Source organism: Abrus precatorius, unplaced genomic scaffold (assembly GCF_003935025.1).
Source record: "Abrus precatorius isolate BTA unplaced genomic scaffold, Abrus_2018 Scaffold10, whole genome shotgun sequence".
Classification (NCBI taxonomy): Eukaryota; Viridiplantae; Streptophyta; class Magnoliopsida; order Fabales; family Fabaceae; genus Abrus; species Abrus precatorius.
In genome coordinates, this window is record NW_020874292.1 from 15877262 (window position 1) to 15891020 (window position 13759).

General features: G+C 40.1%; 1 non-coding gene across 1 annotated transcript; it reads right to left on the reverse strand.

Moving 5' to 3' along the window:
* Window positions 1–6947: 6947 nt before the first annotated feature.
* On the reverse strand, window positions 6948–7054 carry LOC113853431. Its single transcript, XR_003502603.1, has one exon. It is a non-coding gene; the product is annotated as a small nucleolar RNA R71 (small nucleolar RNA).
* Between the last annotated feature and the right edge of the window lie 6705 nt (window positions 7055–13759).

A 13759-nucleotide genomic window follows, 5' to 3' on the forward strand; every position in this document is an offset into this window, starting at 1 on the left:
TCTTTTGCATGACGAGTAGTAAAATATCGTTTCATCACTTATCCCCTCTTGGCACTTTCTGGCGCTTTTGGACCCAAGTTCCAGTTTTTGTCTCTTTTGGTACCCTTTTGCTTACCGGCAAAGGAAGACGTGTGAAACTCGTCTCAGGCCACTGAAGCTCCTTTAATATCATTACTAGTTCTCAAAGGAAGGCTTTCTCACAACCTTCTCCCCTCTTGCCACTTTCTGGCGCTTTTGGACCCAAGTTCCACTTTTGGTCTCTTTTGGTCCCCTTTTGCTTACCGGCAAAAGAAGACGTGCGAAACTCGTCTCAGGCCACTGAAACTCCTTGAATATCAGTACTAGGACTCAAAGGGAGGCTTTCACACCAGCTTCTCCCCTTTTGGCACTTTCTGGCGCTGTTGGACCCAAGTTCAAGTTTTGGTCTCTTTTGGTCCCCTCTTGCTTACCGGCAAAGGAAGACGTGCAAAAGTCGTCTCAACCCACTGAAACTCCTTGAATATCTGTACTAGGGCTCAAAGGAAGACTTTCACACCAGCTTCTCCCGTTCTGGCTCTTTCTAGCGCTTTTGGACCCAAGTTTCAGTTTTGGTCTCTTTTGGTCCCCTTTTACTTACAGGCAAAGAAAGGCGTGCAAAAATCGTCTTAGGCAATTGAAACTCTTTGAATATCAGTACTAGGGCTCAACGGAAGGCTTTTACACCATTTTCTCTCCTTTTGTCACTTTCTGGTGCTTTTGGACCCAAGTTCCAGTTTTGGTCTCTTTTGGTCCCCTCTTGCTTACCGGCAAAGGAACACGTGCAAAACTCATCTCAGGCCACTGAAACTCCTTGAATATCAGTACTAGGATTTAAAAATAGGCTTTCACACCAGCTTCCCCCCTTTTGGCACTTTCTGGCGCTTTTGGACCCAAGTTCCCAAGTTCCAGTTTTGGTCCCTTTTTGCTTACCGACAAAGGAAGACGTGCGAAACTCGTCTCTGGCCACTGAAACCCATTGAATATAACTCCTAGGACTCAAAGGAAGGCTTTGCCACCACCTTCTCCCCTCTTGGCACTTTCTGGCGCTTTTGGACCCAAGTTCAAGTTTTGGTCTCTTTTGGTCCCCTTTTGCTTACCGACAAAGGAATACGCGCGAAACTCGTCTTAGGCGACTGAAACTCCTTGAATATCAGTACTAGGACTCAAAGGGAGGCTTTCACACCAGCTTCTCCACTTTTGGCACTTTCTGGCGCTATTGGACCCACGTTCAAATTTTGGTCTCTTTTGGTCCCCTCTTGATTACCGGCAAAGGAAGATGTGCAAAAGTCGTCTCAGCCCACTGAAACTCCTTGAATATCTGTACTAGGGCTCAAAGGAAGACTTTCACACCAGCTTCTCCCGTTCTGGCGCTTTTGGACCCAAGTTCCAGTTTTGGTCTCTTTTGGTACCCTTTTGCTTACCGGCAAAGGAAGACGTGTGAAACTCGTCTCAGGCCACTGAAGCTCCTTTAATATCATTACTAGTTCTCAAAGGAAGGCTTTCACACCAGCTTCCCCACTTTTCGCACTTTCTGGCGCTGTTGGACCCAAGTTTTAGTTTTGGTCTCTTTTGGTCCCCTCTTGCTTACCGGCAAAGGAAGATGTGCAAAAGTCGTCTCAGCCCACTGAAACTCCTTGAATATCTGTACTAGGGCTCAAAGGAAGACTTTCACACCAGCTTCTCCCGTTCTGGCTCTTTCTGGCGCTTTGGGACCCAAGTTCCAGTTTTGGTCTCTTTTGGTCCCCTTTTGCTTACCGGCAAAGAAACACGTGCAAAACTTATCTCAGGCCACTGAAACTCCTTGAATATCAATACTAGGACTCAATGGAAGTATTTCACACCCGCTTCTGCACTTTTGGCACTTTCTGGCGCTGTTGGACCCCAGTTCCAGTTTTGGTCTCTTTTGGTCCCCTTTTGCATACCGACAAAGGAAGACGTGCGAAACTCGTCTCAGGCCACTGGAACTCCTTGAATATCAGTACTAGGGCTCAAAGGGAGGCTTCAACACCAGCTTCTCCCCTTTTGGCACTTTCTGGCGCTATTGGACCCAAGTTCAAGTTTTGGTCTCTTTTGGTCTCCTCTTGCTTACCGGCAAAGGAACACGTGCGAAACTCGTCTTAGGCCACTGAAACTCCTTGAATATCACTCCTAGGAGTCAAAGGAAGGCTTTGTCACCACCTTCTCCCCTGCTGGCTATTTCTGGCGCTTTTGGACCCTAGTTCATGTTTTGGTCCTTTTTGGTCCCCTATTGCTTACTGGCAAAGGAACACATGCAAAACTTATCTCAGTCCACTAAAACTCCTTGAATATCAATACTAGGACTCAATGGAAGTATTTCACACCAGCTTTGCCACTTTTGGTACTTTCTGGCGCTTTTGGACCCCAGTTCCAATTTTGGTCTCTTTTGGTCCCCTCTTGATTACCGGCAAAGGAAGATGTGCAAAAGTCGTCTCAGCACACTGAAACTCCTTGAATATCTATACTAGGGCTCAAAGGAAGACTTTCACACCAGCTTCTCCCGTTCTGGCTCTTTCTGGCGCTTTTGGACGCAGGTTCCAGTTTTGGCCTCTTTTGGTCCCCTTTTGCTTAACGGCAAAGGAGGACGTGGGAAACTCGTCTCAGGCCACTGAAACTCCTTGATTATCACTCCTAGGACTCAAAGGAAGGCTTTCTCACCAGCTTCTCCCGTTCTGGCACTTTCTGGTACCTTTAGACCCAAGTTCCAGTTTTGGTCTCTTTTGTTCCCCTTTTGCTTACCGACAAAAGAAGACGTGCGAAACACGTCTCAGGCCACTAAAACTCCTTGAATATCAGTCCTAGGACTCAAAGGAAGGCTTTCACACTAGCTTCTTCTGTTTTGGCACTTTTTGGCGCTATTGGACTCAAGTTCAAGTTTTGGTCTCTTTTGGTCCACTCTTGCTTACCGGTAAAGGAAGACGTGCAAAAGTCGTCTCAAGCCACTGAAACTCCTTGAATATCACTACTAAGAGTCAAAGGAAGGCTTTCTCACCACCTTCTCCCCTCTTGGCACTTTCTGGCGCTTTTGGACCCAAGTTCAAGTTTTGGTCTCTTCTGGTCCCCTATTGCTTACCGGCAAAGGGAGACGTGCGAAACTCGTCTCAGGCCACTGAAACTCCTTGAATATCAGTACTAGGACTCAAAGGGAGGCTTTCACACCAGCTTCTTTCGTTCTGGCTCTTTCTGGCGCTTTTGGACCCAAGTTTTCAGTTTTGGTCTCTTTTGGTCCCTTTTTGCTTACAGGCAAAGAAAGACGTGCGAAATTCGTCTTAGGCAACTGAAACTCCTTGAATATCACTCCTAGGAGTCAAAGGAAGGCTTTCTCACCACCTTCTCGCCTCTTGGCACTTTCTGGCGCTTTTGGACCCAAGTTCAAGTTTTGGTCTCTTTTGGTCCCCTATTGCTTACCGGCAAAGGGAGACGTGCGAAACTCGTCTCAGGCCACTGAAACTCCTTGAATATCAGTACTAGGGCTCAACGGAAGGCTTTTACACCAGTTTCTCTCCTTCTGGCACTTTCTGCCGCTTTTGGACCCAAGTTCCAGTTTTGGTCTCGTTTGGTCCCCTCTTGCTTACCGGCCAAGGAAGACATGCAAAACTATTCTCAGGCCACTGAAACTCATTGAATATCAGTACTAGGACTCAAAGGAAGGCTTTTACACCAGCTTCTCCCCTTCTGTCACATTCTGGCACCTTTAGACCCAATTTCCAGCTTTGGTCTCTTTTGGTCCCGTTTTGCTTACCGGCAAAAGAAGACGTGCGAAACTCGTCTCAGGCCACTGAAACTACTTTAATATCAATACTCGGACTCAAAGGGAGGCTTTCACACCAGCTTCTCCCCTTCTGGCACTTTCTGGCGCTTTTGGACCCATGTTCCAGTTTTGGTCTCTTTTGGTCCCCTTTTGCTTATCGGCAAAGGAAGACGTGCAAAACTCGTCTCAGGCCACTTAAACTCCTTGAATATAACTCCTAGGACTCAAAGGAAGGCTTTCACACCACCTTCTCCCCTTCAGGCACTTTCTAGCACCTTTAGACCCAAGTTCCAGTTCTGGTCTCTTGTGGTCCCTTTTTGCTTACAGGCAAAGGAAGACATGCGAAACTCGTCTCAGGCCACTGAAAGTCGTTAAATATCACTCCTAGGACTCAAAGGAAGGCTTTCACACCACCTTCTCCCCTTCTGACACTTTCTGGAACCTTTAGACCCGAGTTCCAGTTTTGGTCTCTTTTGGTCCCCCTTTGCTTACCGGCAAAAGAAGACGTGCGAAACTCGTCTTAGGTCACTGAAACTCCTTGAATATCAGTACATGGACTCAAAGGAATGCTTTCACACCAGCTTCTCCCGTTCTGACACTTTTTGGCGCTTTTGGACCTAAGTTCCAGTTTTGGTCTCTTTTGGTCCCCCTTTGCTTACCGGCAAAGACAGAGGTGCGAAATTTCTCTCAAGCTACTGAAACTCGTTGAATATCACTCCAAGGACTCAAAGGAAGGCTTTCGCACCACCTTCTCCTATTTTTACTGATATTTTAGCATAATTCTAGCTCATTTAATAAGAAAAATATATGAAGCAGAAAAACTCAGTAAAAGAGAATGATTGAAAGTTTTAATTCAATTTGTAGTTATTTTCGCATTTGTAGAATTTATACTTCGTTCTTAAGGAATTTATCTTGTTTTGAAGGAATAAGCTGAGCAAAAGTCATGGAAATGGAGAATCAATGGGAAGGGAGAGGAAGAATGGCAATGCTGGACTCCAAAATACAAGAATTATGGGTTGCAGCCTAGGCGTGATCACTATTGTTAGTGAAAGTGAGCGTTGCCAGTGTGCGTTATCACTTTCGCCAAGTGAACGTTCCAGAGAGACTTCATTCCTGATGAGCTGCGCGTTGTCACTTTTGCCAACAAAAGTGAGCGTTCCAGGGGCACTTGTATCAGGACAGCTTGCGCGTGGTTACTATTACTCACGAAAGTGATCACGCGCAGCCCTTGACCTCCTTCGTTGCCACTATTATGAACAAAAGTGAATGTTCCAGAGAAGCCTTCAACTCTGCAAGTTGCGCGTGGTTACTCTTGCTCTTGAAAGTGAACACGCACACGACATAAAGCTTCTGCGTGGTTACTCTTGTGAAGAAAAGTGACAACGCGCAGAACTGGGTTTCTATAAATACATGATTGAAGCGCGAAACTGGGATCTTTTTGCTCATTTTCTGTTTTGTTAGTTAGAGTCTCGTTGAGAGAGAGTGGAGAGAAGATTGGGGTCGAAGCTTGAAGCTCCAAGAAGAGGGATCGGATTGGAGCTCGTGGCCATGGCTGCTCTGCATTCTTCTTCATCTTCTTCTTCTTTCTCTATTTTTGTTGCAATGTGTGCTTAATTTCCCATAGTTAGGGGTTTATGGAACTCGAATTGATGTATTGATTCGACTTTATCTTCTGAACTTTAAGTTCTTGGATTAATTGAGTTGTTAATTCTGCTTTTCATGCAATCTCTGAATGGAAATTCATTTGATTAATCAAGAGGAATCTTTACCAATGGGAATTGGATTGTTTGCTCCGATCTGAATTGGCAACCAGAGTTTAGGGATTTCTTAGGGATAAGGAGACCTAATTCTGCAATCTTATAGTTCTAATTCTTAATGCAACCTGAAATTGAATCTCACCTAAGGGATTAGGGAGGTTTAGTGGATTGTTAGGGTCAATGAGTTAAGGAATTAACCTTTGGCTAGATATATGTGAAACTGATTGTCAATTATTCAATTGCTTGAATGTTCAGAGGATTTAATTGGATTGATATTGATATTCTTGTGAAGTAAATTCCTAACTATCCTTCATTGCTATTTCATTTCATCACAAATCTTATACTCTGTTTCTCTGCAAGTTCTTTGCTTTAATTGCTTTGGTTTATTGCTGTTATATGTTACAAATCTCCTTCAAAAATTCGTATGGCTCAAATGGTTATAATTCTGTGAAGTGGTACTTGAAACCTAAATTCCCTGTGGAGACGATATTCTGATCTTAAATTTACTCATCACTTGCTGCAATCCTAGTGCACTTGCTAGTGTTAGATTGCGAACAACAAGTTTTTGGCGCCATTGCCGGGGAAATTAGAGTTTCAATATCATTAGTAACATAAGAATAGCTAGATTGAGTATTTTGTTCTCTGAATTTCTGCAGTAGTAATCCGTAGTTAGACATTTTGTCCATTCTGCATAATTCTGCAACTTTTTAACTTGTGTTTCAATTACTTTTACTGATAATTACTGCATAATTTTCGTGGTGCAGTTTTAAATACTAACTTGTAGTTTACTTTTGCTTCATTTTGAATTGTATATGCGTGGCAAAAACAAAAACAAATCAACTCTAGTCTTTGATCCTGACATAGACATAACCTTAAGAAGATTGAGAAAAGAGTCTAGAGCAGAAAAAGCCATAGGGAGTGATAGTGAGTTAGAAGTTGTCCATTCTCCAGAATCTCAGAGTAATCCTAGAGTGAAAAGAACACCTACATCTTTGAGACAACTAAATTCAGAAATATAGATGGCAGAACAGAACAGATTTAGAACATTAGGGGACTATGCTATTCCTAACATGCAAGGTTTTAACTCTTCTATAATCAGGCCAACTATTCAAGCCAACCATTTTGAGATTAAACCTGCTTTATTACACTTAGTCCAACAAGATCAGTTTTCTGGTGGAAATTCTGATGATCCTAACTTACATATTTCAAATTTTCTACAGCTATGTGACACCATAAGAATAAATGGGGTTAGTGAAGAAGCAATCAGACTGAGACTATTTCCTTTTTCCTTGAGAGATAGAGCAAAATGCTGGTTACAAGCTCAACCACAAGGAAGCATCACAACCTGGACAGAACTTGTGAATAAGTTTTTAACCAAGTACTTCCCTCCATCCAAAGCTGCTAAGCTGAGAGGAGAAATTACATCCTTTGTGCAGCAAGAAGGAGAATCATTGTATGAAGCTTGGGAAAGATACAAAGAATTGCTAAGAAGGTGTCCACATCATTGTATTCCAGATTGGATGCAATTGGAAACTTTTTATAATGGGATGAATGCAGTAACAAGAACAATGGTTGATGCTGCTGCTGGAGGTTCATTAAATACAAAGTCCTTAGAAGAAGCTCAAAGGATTATTGACATGATGGCATCTTCAATGTATCAGAATTCAAACTCAAGGAATCAAGGAAGAAACTCTGGTCATGAAGCTAAAGTTATGGAAACTTTTCTTGCACAAAATCAGCTACAAAATCAAATGTTTTCAGAACAATTAGCTGCCTTAACACAACAAATCAACAATCTGCAAACAGGGAGTATGCCTACCAGTCAGCTAAGTTGTGATTTTTGTGGAGGAAACCATGCAAATGGTGCATGTGAGGCATCCACAAGTGAACCACAAGAGCAAGTGAATTATATGAATAATTTTCAGAGACAACAGCCATCATATCCCCCTGGATTTCAATTTTCGAATAATAGAACTCAGCAGTATTCTAATTGGAATAATCAATATTCTGCTGCAAAGAATTCTAACTCAAATTTGCCTTTTTCTAATGCAGGTCCAGCAACACAACAGCCTTATTTTCAGAGGAATTCATCCACTCAACCTCAAGGAAATCAGAAATTTTCCAGACCTATGAATGAGAGGTTGACTGAGATGGAAGAGACTATGCTGCAATTCATGAAGGTGACTCAAACAAGTTTCAAAAACCAAGAAGCCTCCATGAAAAAACTAGAAACACAGATCGGACAATTAGCTGAACAATTATCCAGCAGGGATGAAGGAAGATTTCCAAGCAATACAGTAGTCAATCCTAAAGAGCAATGTCAAGCCATAACTACAAGGAGTGGAGCTGTAGTTGCAAGCCCTAAACCAGCAGAAAAGAAAGTGAATGATGTAGTAGAAAGAAATATTGAACAAGATCTGCAACAAGGAAATTTTAAGCTATTGAAGAAAGACCATTCAGAAGAAAATGAAAAAGTTCCCATGAATTCTGAAAGGAAAACCAAAAAGCAACTCTTTGAAGAAGCTTGTAAGCCAATAGACCCAAAAAAATACAAGAGGCTGCCTTATCCTCAAAGAGTCCAAAATTCTAAACAAGAGGAATAATTTGAAAGGTTTATGAATGTCTTTAAGAAATTACAAATTAACATTCCTTTTGCAGAAGCTTTGGAGCAAATGCCTTCATATGCAAAGTTCATGAAAGAACTACTTTCCAGAAAAAGGAAGCTAGAGCATGACAAAACAGTACCTTTGACAGAGGAGTGCAGTGCCATTCTCAAAAGAAAGCTTCCTCAAAAGTTGAAAGATCCTGGATCATTTAGCATTCCTTGTGAAATAGGAAACTGCACTGTGGGAAGAGCATTGTGTGACTTGGGAGCAAGCATAAATCTGATGCCATTAGCTGTTCTGCAGAAACTTGGAATAGAGGAAGTGAAGCCTACCAATATTACACTGCAGCTAGCTGATAGATCATACACTTATCCATATGGAGTTGTTGAAGATTTATTAGTTAAAGTTGATAAGTTCATTTTTCCTGCAGATTTTGTAATTCTGGACATGGAGGTGGATTCTAACATTCCTTTGATCCTAGGGAGGCCATTTCTTGCAACTGGAAGAGCTTTAATAGATGTGCAAAAAGGTGAACTTATGCTTCGAGTTCAAGATGAGAAGGTAATATTTAATGTGTTTGAAGCTTTAAAATATCCAGTTGAAGATAATACATGTATGAAGATAGATATACTGGATACTTTCATTACACAACACCATATGAAAGATTTTGATGAAACTGCTATGTTAGAAGAGATAATATCTGCAGGGAATGACAAATCTGAAACTCTGAATGAAGAAGATATCATGGAAGTGCAGCAGCAACTAGAAGCTCTGCCAATTCAAAAACCTGCAGAAAATATAGTGAAAGAAGAGCTGAAAAAGGATGCTAAAGAAGAAGAAAAGCAAAGGTTAGAACTGAAACAACTCCCTTCACACTTGCGGTATGCATTTATGGATGAGAATCATGAAATCCAGTCATCATCAACAATGAACTTAAGGAAGAACAAGAGGAAAACTTGCTCAGAATTTTGAGAGAACACAAATCTGTAATTGGCTGGAGTATTGCAGACCTGAAAGGTATAAATCCTTCATTTTGTAAGCACAGAATTTTATTTGAAGAGAATTTCAAACCTGTTGTGCAGCCACAAAGGAGGTTAAACCCAGCCATGAAAGAGGTAGTTAAAAAAGAGGTCATAAAGCTGTTAGATGCAGGAATAATATACCCTATTTCTGACAGCAATTGGGTAAGTCCAATCCAAGTTGTTCCAAAGAAAGGTGGTATGACAGTTGTACCTAATGAAAAGAATGAACTTGTCCCTACTAGGACTGTGACTGGATGGAGAATGTGCATAGACTATAGAAAATTAAATGATGCAACTAGAAAAGACCATTTTCCACTACCATTTGCAGATCAAATGTTAGAAAGACTTGCTGGACATTCATTTTATTGTTTTCTTGATGGGTATTCAGGATATAATCAAATAGCTGTAGATCCTTTAGATCAAGAGAAAACTGCATTTACATGTCCATTTGGAGTCTTTGCATATAGGAGAATGCCATTTGGTTTGTGTAATGCCCCTGCCACTTTCCAAAGATGCATGCTTTCTATTTTTTCTGATATGGTAGAAAACATCATAGAAGTGTTCATGGACGATTTCTCCGTTTTTGGTGATTCTTTTGATGATTGTTTAGCTAATCTATCCACTGTTTTGCAGAGATGTCAAGATACTAACCTTGTGTTAATTGGGAGAAGTGCCATTTCATGGTACAAGAAGGCATTGTCCTTGGTCATAAAATTTCAGAGAAAGGAATGGAGGTGGACCAAGCTAAAATAGAAGTCATTAGTAAATTGCCTCCACCTGTCAATGTTAAGGGAGTTAGAAGTTTTCTAGGACATGCTGGTTTTTATAGAAGATTCATAAAAGATTTTTCCAAGATTGCTAAACCCTTGAGTAATTTACTTGTAAAAGATGCAGATTTCATATTTGATGATAATTGTTTGCATGCATTTTCTGTTTTAAAAGAGAAACTGATTTCTGCACCTATTCTTGCAAAACCAGATTGGAAATTACCTTTTGAACTCATGTGTGATGCAAGTGATAGTGTAGTGGGTGCTGTTTTAGGACAGAGGAAAGATAGGAAATTACATGCTATCTATTATTCAAGCAAAGTGTTAAATCCTGCACAAGTGAATTACACAACAACAGAAAAAGAACTTTTAGCTATTGTACATGCTTTTGATAAGTTCAGATCATATTTAATGGGTTCAAAAGTGATTGTATACACTGATCATGCTGCTCTTAAATATCTTTTGACAAAACAGGATGCAAAGCCCAGATTATTAAGATGGATTCTACTCCTCCAAGAATTTGAGCTAGAGATCAAAGACAAAAAAGGGAAAGAAAACAGTGTTGCTGACCACTTGTCAAGATTACCACTTGAAGTCATACCATTTGGAGTGGAACAAATTAAAGAAGAATTTCCAGATGAAAGCCTATTCAAGATTGAATCATAGCCCTGGTTTGCTGATATAGCCAACTTTAAAGCTACACACCATGTTCCAAATTGGATGAATTGGCAGTAGAGAAAAAAATTCTTCCATGATAGCAAATATTATGTTTGGGAAGATCCACTACTGTTCAAAATTGGAATAGATGGATTGCTGAGAAGGTGTATACCAGAGGAAGAGCAGCAAGATGTTTTGTGGCATTGCCACAGTTCAGAATATGGAAGACATCATGGAAGTTCAAGAACAGCAGCAAAAGTTTTGCAATCTGGTCTTTTCTGGCCAACTTTGTTCAAAGATGCTAAGAACTATGTGGAAAGGTGCGATAGATGCCAAAGAATGGGGAATATATCTAGAAAACATGAGATGCCATTACAAAATATACTTGAAGTAGAATTGTTTGACATGTGGGGAATAGACTTCATGGGTCCTTTCCCTACCTCATTCTCGAATGAGTACATGCTTGTAGCAGTGGACTATGTGTCCAAATGGGTGGAAGCAATTCCTGCCAGAACCAATGATGCTAAGACTGTTATTGCATTTATCAAAAAGAACATTTTTTCAAGATTTGGAGTGCCCAGAATTCTGATAAGTGATGGAGGAAGCCATTTCTGCAACAAATATCTAGAATCAGTCCTAGAGAAGTATGGAGTAAAGCATAGAATAGCTACACCCTATCACCCTCAAACAAGTGGTCAAGTGGAGGTTTCTAACAGAGAAATAAAACAGATTTTGGAGAAAATAGTTAGTAGTTCAAGGAAGGACTGGTCTAAGAAAGTGGATGATGCTTTATGGGCATACAGGACAGCTTACAAGACACCAATTGGCATGTCTCCTTATCAATTAGTATATGGAAAAGCCTGCCATTTACCAGTGGAACTAGAACATAAAGCTTTTTGGGCTGTGAAATGGTTGAATTTTGATCAAGTGAGTGCAGGAAATAAAAGATTGTTACAGCTGCATGAATTAGATGAGTTTAGACTCAATGCATATGAAAATGCCAAAATGTATAAGGAAAGGACCAAAAAGCTGCATGACAAGTTTATTCTAAAAAGAGATATAAAACCTAGGCAGTCTGTTTTGCTTTTTAATTCAAGGTTGAGATTGTTTTCAGGGAAATTAAAATCTAAGTGGTCTGGACCTTTTGTGGTGAAAGAAGTATTTCCATATGGTGCTGTACTAATAGCAGATCCAAAGGATGGGAGAGAGTTCAAGGTGAATGGACAAAGACTAAAAATCTATCATGGAGGTCAGATTGAGAAAGTTCAAGTGTGCTTGAAATTGGTTCCTCTTGAGTGAGGAACAACTAATGTCAAGCTAATGACATTAAAGAAGCGCTTTGTGAGAGGCAACTCACAATTCTAACCCAAATTAACTTTTCTGCATTAATTTTGAATTAACAGTGTTCATAAGAAGTCAAAAGTCTGCACTTTTCATCTTGGTTACCTTGCTGAATTTGATGTTTGGAATAAATCTGGTGGCTGAAAAAAGAATGCAGATTGGAATTAATTAGAACGTTTAAAGTTCTTGTACAGTCTGAATAATAGTTATCAAATTCTGCAAATTCTCTGCAAAATACAAAGTTCTGCATCATACTCATCATATTCTGTAATTTGATGCAAAAGATAAATTTTGAAGCATGCTAAATCTGTCATTTGTGGCAAATCTGATAAATGCAATTGGACTTCATATATAATGTGTTATGGAAAAGTTAGAATTGCATGGTGAATATGTTAAGTAGAAATTCTGCAGAATTCAGCCTTGGATGAATGTTGCATATGTAATTAAAGGTGAACATGATGAGGGAAATAGGTATTTTATATGGTGAGTGTGTATTGGAATGATTATGATTTGTTAAGTGAGCCAATTAAAGTTTGGAGAACTTGGATTGATGAAAGGAATCACTCTTTTGCAGGAAAGCAATCAAGCAGAGATGGAATTCTGAGATTTCCCCTCTGGAACAATCACTCTCGCTGATGAGAGTGATAACGCAGAGGCAGATGGGAAACACAGCTCTCTGGAACAATCACTCTCGCTGATGAGAGTGATAACGCAGAAACTGACTGGGAAACACAGCTCTCTGGAACAATCACTCTCGCTGATGAGAGTGATAACGCAGAGGCAGATGAGAAAAACACACTCTCTGGATCACCTCCTTTCCTTGTCAAGAGTGATCACGCGCAGGTAAGTATAGAATATTTCATAGCGCGTTACTCCTTTTACTGATAAAAGTACCTACGCTCAAGCAATAAGCTTGCGCGTTATCACTTTGCCCAGCAATAGTGATAACGCGCATTGCATTCAAAATTTTCAAGTTCTCTGGAACACTCACTCTGTTCGACAAGAGTGACAACGCAGAATTTTTTTCAAAAGGGAACGTTCACTTCTCACTTAAAAAGTGGGCACGTGCACACGCGTGACCCCAAATTCCATATAAAGGAACCACGCTCACATCCATTTAAACCTAAATCCCATTTCCCTCTGAATTTCTCTGACTTTCAATCTTTCGTGAAGCAACCAGCAAGCAATTTCTCCCTCTTTTTCATTGTCATTCACATTTTTGAAGCTCCAGGTACGCTCTCTGCATTCTCTGAAATTGTATTTAGGGTTTTTTTTTCTTTGCTGCAACTCTGGAAAAATGTCAAAAATGGCAAATGGGGAAATATCTTGAGCGTAATTGATATAAGGAACTTTAAATACTGTGAATAGGTTTTCAAAGTCATTCAATCTCCTCTGTTAATATATTCACATCTGCATTATGCGAAAAAAATCTGAAAATGACTTTGAAAGAAATAGAAATATTCCAGTTGCCATCAACGAAAATACTCCTTGCATGCAATATTTGAATGTTGATGTCTGAACTGAGTTGTATGGAATGAGTTACTGCTGTATATTGCACTGCATGATTGTACAGATACCATACTAATAGTCCTGCATTAAGCTGATCTTTAGTCTTTGATGATAATGAATGAGTGCACTGTCCTAATTGTATGTGATTCAAAGAAACAATAGGCAATATTCTGGATGAATTTTACTGACAGAAGAAAATTTCTTTTAGGAACCATTAGTAGTTGAAATTTGGTTGAAAATTATGATTCTTTTTCTGCATTCTTGGTGAAATTGTGAACTTTGAGTTTATAAATTATGAAGGCCAGTTTAAAAT